This window comes from Ursus maritimus, unplaced genomic scaffold (assembly GCF_017311325.1).
Source record: "Ursus maritimus isolate PB19 unplaced genomic scaffold, ASM1731132v1 scaffold_32, whole genome shotgun sequence".
Lineage (NCBI taxonomy): Eukaryota > Metazoa > Chordata > Mammalia > Carnivora > Ursidae > Ursus > Ursus maritimus.
The window spans coordinates 24,117,349-24,123,939 of NW_024425786.1; positions in this window are offsets into that span (position 1 = coordinate 24,117,349).

Genomic DNA, 6,591 nt, shown 5'->3' on the forward strand with positions numbered 1-6,591 from the left:
TGCTCCCCCACATCAGGGCTCCCCAAGCAGGCAGAGGAACTCCAGGAGGGAATTCAACAAAACTTTAAACACTCCAGTGGAGGGGTGGGACATCACCAAGGCTCCTGGGACAGCCCCTTAAGGACAGCCCCCAGGGCTGCCCAGCCCAGCCTCCTACCCCGCCTGAGAGTCAGGGAGCCTGGAGGCAGCAGCAGAGAGCCTGTGGCTGGAGACCCTCCAGCTCTGGTCCTCTGCCACTTCCCCTTCCCCTGGTATGTATGGACAGGTCTGTGGGAACCCCCGAGTCCTGACTGGCCCCGGATGTGTGTGTCCGGTTGCCTGCCCTCAGCCCCCAGGAGGAAGGGGACGGGGGCTGGAGGAAGGAAAGCGTTGCAAAAGCAAGGCTGTGTCCTGGACAGCTCAGCACGTCCCTCCCTCCCTCCTTCCCTCCTACGGGTAAGGCCTCCTGGGAGGCCTGAGGCTGTGAGGTGTGGAGACACCCCAGGGCCTGAGAAATCAGGAACTCCCCACAGATCCGACCACAGAGGGGCGGAGGAGGGCTGAGGTGGCATCTACATTCAGCCCTCACCCCTGTAGCCTCCAGCCTCACCCCTACTCTGAAGCTACAGAAGACTCGCAGCTTCATTACAATCGGCCGCCCCCCACCCCCATTTTCCAGACTGGGACCCTAAAGTTTGGAAAGGGAAAGGGACACTTCCAAGGGCACACAGCAGATGCCAGTAACTGAGAGTGAGAGGGGGTTTTGGAAAGACCTACTAAAATAAGGGGGGGGCAGTGAGGAAGCCCTGGAAAAATTCTCCATTGCGATCTGGGACTGCCTGGCCAGAGTGGGAGGGGGACCAGCTTTGGGAGAGGAGGGGCACCACGCCCCACTGCTGCTCACTGACAGAACGGTGCCTTCACCCGCTGCCACTAAGGGACGGACTTGGTGACCTGCATCTCTGTCTCGACCACAATAGGGAGCCCACAATGCTGCCAGGCGCTGCCCGCACCGGCTGGCAGGGCTCGGATGGAGGGTGCGCAAGAACTGGAGGGTTTGGGGTCAGAGGTTAAGAGCAGATCCCAAGCGTCCGGACTTCCAGGCTCTGCACTGAGGGGCTGACAGGCAAATCCCAGGAGGACAGAGGAACATCAGGACCCTGAGTTTCCAGAGCCCCAGAGGGAGCCTGGGCCACGGGGGAGCTCTGCCTCTCCCACCAGACATCGCTGGAGGCTGGGGAAGGGTCGTCTGGGAGCCCAGTCCCTCAGTAAATCCAGGTCCCAGCAGAATCTGGCTTCTGGAAGAGGCGAGAGGCTTCGGATGCTGTGGGAGTGAGGGGCTGGTACAACAGCCCCCACGGCCTCCTCCGTCCACGCTGTGGCTCCTTCCTCCCCAGCTGCTGCCAGGCCAGACAATGCGCCCATTGTTCTGTGTCTCCAGGGGCCTGTGTGCAACTGTGTGTGTCTGTTTCTCTCTGTGTGTGACTCTGTATTGCTCTGTATCTGTCTGTGTGTGAGAGACTTTGTGACTCTGTGTGTGTGTGTGTGACCAGGTGTGCGTGTTTGTGGTTGTGTGAGCCTGCATCTTTGTTTAGCTGTGTGTATTCAGGGTGAGAGAGAGAGGCGTGGTGCTCTGGGCACCTCTGAGATTTTCTGGGTGTGTGCCTGCCTGTCCTTGAGATTGTGTGTTGTGACCGTGTCGCCTGTGATTGGGTGTATGCGTGTGTGTCTGTGTGAGAGAATATCTATGAGCGTGTGGACGAACAAGTAGCTATTTGGTGTTTGTGGGAGTGTTGGCTATGTGTGCCTCAGTGGGTCACGGAGGCTGTGGTGGTCAGAACCTTTCAGGTATGCGCTGTTGCCAGGACAGAGTGGCAAGGGAAGGAGGATGGGAAGGACAAGGTTACTCTGGGATGGACGGGGGAAGGGCAGCTGTAGAGACTAGAACCCCCATGTTTTCACACAGATCCCCCTGTCTGTCCCAGGACTCCAGTGAGGCGTCAGCCCCTCGCCCCGGCCTGATGTGCTCCTAGCCTCCCTGGATGGAAGGGAATAAGTTTCCTTGGCAGGTAGCCCAGGACCTCAGGAGAGCCATAGGGTGGGGCAGAAGGTGGGGGGAAGGCAGAAGAGAACGTGGCCCCCATAAAGGAGGTTCGTGTGCACTTTGAGGTCTCCGAGGGGGCCCTGTGGTAGCGATGAGATTAGATACCAGGTGAGCGGTGAGTGGGCAATAGCTCGTCAGAGATGGGGGTGGGCCTTCCTCGCAAAGGGACCAGCACGTGCACAGGCCTGGAGAGGGGAAGAGACGTCAGAGGATGGCTAGGTCCCAATGGAGACCTCAGGTATGGTGACTTGGCATGGCCTGGCTCCCAGCCCCAGCCACCCCATCTCCTTCTGGGGAGCGTCAGCTGGACCAAGAGACCTTAGTTTTGGCCCGTCTGGCCTCCTGCTCTGTAACGGTGAGCTAGTCCTCTCCCTGGGGCCTCAGTTTGCTGGTCTGTGTAGTGACCATGGGCTCCATGATTCATACTCACGAAGACGAGAGTTCCTCTTTCTGCTCACAAGTGGCAGAGCACCAGCTGTGAGTCATGCGAGGCCCCTGCCCTCAGGGGTTTCCCATCTAGGGGGAGAGACTGGCAGTGCCTTAAGGGGAGAAGAAGAGCCAGACGGGGGTCAGCTAAGGGCCCTGTAGGCTGCACAAAGGAGGGGCACATGCACGGGCCAGGGATGGAGGAAAAGTTTAGAACAGGATGAAGTGGGAACAGCAAATGGTCTGTGTGAGGGTGGAGGTGGAGGGACAGGCCTAATCTGGAGCAAGGTTTGGAGACAGGATCCCTAGGACTCCCTGACTGGCTGGTGCAGGGTTGGGAGGGTGTTGGGAGAAGGGAGAGACCATGTTGTTGCCGCATTTCTTTTGTGGGTGACAGCTGGCCAAGTGGATCCATGGACTGAGACAGGAAAACGGAGGGAAAGAGAATTTGGAGATTGGGGGGGGTCTTGCTGAATTGAGCCTTGTTGAATCTGAGGTGCCCAGGGAACATTCGGGAGCACATCCAGGAGGCAGCGCATAGACATGCCATCAGATCATGTTTCCTGAGCCAAAGACCAGGGCCCAAAATCTGGCTAGTGACCTCACAGGGACAACAGACTGTAGGTTTTAAGTCAGAAGTGACCCCAGGAAATCTGGGCCTCTGGATGCTGCTAGCTGAAGGGAAGGGGAGCCAAGCTGTGCGTGAGTTCACCCAGGAAGGCCCCAGGCAGCGAGGAGTGCTACCATTGGAGGGGCAGGCAGCAGGCAGGGACCCCGGGAAGGAGTCTGGGAGGGAGCCAGCAGAGAGGGGGAGGAAAAACCCCAGAGCACAGAATCATGGAGATCCTTGACCACTGGGGAGAGTTCTGAAAAGGCAGGAATGACCACTGACAACAATAATCATAGTTGCTAGCGTTGCTTACACGCCGATCGTGTGCCAAGCCCTGTGCCAACTGCTTTCCATACCTTATCTCGTGACCTGCTGACATGTGTCCCCTCATTGTTCCTGTTTGTGGAGGAGGAAACAAGCCCAGTGGGGCGGAGGGTTTCTGCAAGCAGAAGAGGTGGAGGTCAGAACTAGCAGAAAGTGGTTTTCGGGATCTCGGGGGAGCAGAGCAGTGCTAGGTTTGGCCAGAGGCATTCGCAAACGGCTCGATGCTTCGAGTTGTGAGGAGCACGGAGAGTGTCAGCGGGGAGAGGCCAGGCGGCCACGGGCTGGGGACCCCAGGGACTCGACTCCCCAGCATCCTGGGTACATCGGGTTCTGGTTTAGTTGTCAGCAGACCCCAGGTCCACAGCCTCCCTGCCAGTCACGGGCCTTGAACCTGGGGCTGGATCCTGGGGCACGTTAGGGGCTCTTCGCTAGGACCCACCATCCAGCCGGTCACCAAATCACAGGGATTCCGTAGGTTCCTTTTCAAAATTTTAGGCCGGTCAGCCCTCCTGTTTCTTCCTTCCCCTCCCTCTTCCCTTGGTCTCTGTGAATGAGCATGTGCGCGTGTGTGCACGCGTGCGTGCGTGCGTGGGGTGGGGTGGTTGTGTAACCTGGCCAGGGCCCAGTCACTAACAGAGCTGTCTCTCTGGGGCTCAATTTCCCCAATAGCCAAGAGGTGTGTCATCGGCTCACCTGCCTATCTCCCCCAGGCTCGATGAGGTCACCAGAAATTCAACCCGGGTGCCCTGGGCTGCCCGAGCCTCTCCCTTCCCCCTTCCCTCCCCTCTTCCCAACTTTCAGTTTCTGTTCAGATCCTGGGTGCCACTGGGGAAGAGGCAGCCAAATGGCTGGAACGTGGATTGCTTACAACTTTCCAACCCCAAATCCCCCTTCTGGGGCAGTCCCTTTAAAAGGGAAACTGAAACCCTGTCCGAGTCCAGTCCCCAGTCCCACCCTTTCCTCTCCACACTGCTCGGACCCCTCACTTCTCCCATTCAGCCTCTTCCTCCAAATGATCTGGACCCACCTTGCAGCTTTGTGGCCCCCCCCCGGCCTCCCAATGCGCACCCCGTAAAACGAGGACGCTGGCTGCCACTTGAGGCTGTGGCAAGGGCTCAGCGAGGTGTTGTTGTGTTGAGGCGACGTGGTGACGAGGCATCCTGTCCTAGCTGTGTGGCTGTAGGCCCTCTCTGAGCCTCAGTGTCCTCCCCTGTAAAGTAGGAAGATAATAGCCAGGTCTGGGGCTGATTGTGAGGTAAATGAGCGGGTGCCAGCAAGTGAAGCCCTTCCCCCCATCACCTGAGGCGCAGAGCACTTGGGGAGCAGCCAGCGACATTCCCGGGCAACTGAGTGACATGCTGGGCAAGAACGTGGCACAAACTTGGCACTCAACGGTGTGCCCACTCCTTTCCCGGCCTGGGGGGAAGAGGCAGGAGGCCAGGAGCTCCCTGAGACGACCTTGCGCCCCCTCCCTCAACTCTCTTCTGGGGCGGGTGGTAGAGGGACTGACCGGGCTGTTCTCAGGATGCTGAATTATTCAGGGGGGAATTTATTTGGCTCAATCAATTCCTTACACGGGAAAGGGGTCTGTCTCTCCCCAGAACCCTGAGGATTCTCACCCTCTCCTCTTGCAACCCCAGAAGTGTCCCACTGGGACCTCCTCGTGGTGACTTTTCCTAGAAAGACATGCTAGGAAGCCCCCTGCCCCAATACATCTGTCTGTCCCCTCCTAGCCTCTCCTCAAATTCTCCTTCCCTCCTGTCTGCACAGGGGGGCCTGGTATCCTGGTGACTCTCCCTGAGCACTCCAGGTCGTGCCTCAGAGAGAGCAAGCTTGCGGCCTCATCTCCCCTCTTTTTCCCGACCTCACTGAACTTTGACTACTGGCTTTTCAGTGCCTCAGAGTGTTGAGCTTCTTCTGCCTCAGGGCCTTTGAACAAGCTGCTCCCTCTGCCTAGAATGCCTCTCTCCACTTCTCTACTTGCTGAATTTCTACTCTTCTCTCTCTCTCTCTCTCTCTCTTTTTTTTTTTTTTTTGAGACTTTATTTATTTGAGACAGAGAGAGAGCACGAGGCAGGGAGGGGGCAGTGGGGGACAAGCAGACTCCCCTCTGAGCAGGGAGCCAGATGCAGGGCTTGATGCAGGGCTTAACTGACTGAGCCACCCAGGCGCCCCTCTATTCCTCTCTTAAAACCCAGACCAAACCACTCCTGAGGACTTCCAGGTTCCACAGGAGGAAGAGAGGCTCTCCCCACCACATGGTCCATACGTCTGGGCTTAGGGCTCCCACTGCTCTGTTGCCCAAGCCAGGAACCCCACAACCACCCCCCTCAGCTCATCATCCCCTCTCCTCCCCCTCTCCTTCTCCTTCTCCCCTGTGCCCGGGGCCTTCACCACAGCCGCCTTCTCACTGTCTTCTGCCCCACGTCCCGCCCCTCCAGATGCTCTCCTCTGCCTTGGGGTCACTTTCCAATAGAGGGTGCTCAATAAATATTTATTGGCTGATGGAGTAAATGTGCCAAGGAAGGCACGAAGGAGTGAAAGGAATGTCAAATCGAACATGTCCCCTTGGCTTTAAACCCTGCTGTGGCTCTCGACTGCCCTCAGAGCGTCTGTGCCTTAGGTCTTCACCATCTGGGGCCCATGCGCACTCCGGACTGGCCGCCGAGCTCCAACCGCGCTCTCCCTCCTGCCGTCACGCAGGCAGTCCCTCTACCTGGATGGTCCCTCCCTGCTGGGTTGTTGCAGTCACCCAGGCAAGACACGATGGGGACATGACCTCAGGTACAAAGCGGCAGCCCACACTGGCACCCCCAGAGCTGGGCCTGTCCCCAGTTCCTGGCCTAGCTTTGGAGTTAACGTTTGACATGCCCGTTAGAGTCCGCGTGGAGACATCAGGCTCGCAGTTAACAGGGTGTGAGCCTGGACTTAAGAGTGTGGGGTGTCCCAGATTTGAAGGGGACTGGATGGAATTCACCAGAGGAGTGGCTCGAGAAGACAGCTCCAGGGGCCTCACCGACACTTCGAGTCTGGGAGGGGAGCTAGCAGGGGCCTTCAGCTGATGGTCAGTGAGAAAGGAGGAGGTCCAGGAGCAGGGGTGTCCCGAAGGCTGAGGGAAGCCATGGTTTTCAGAAGCAATGAGGGACCC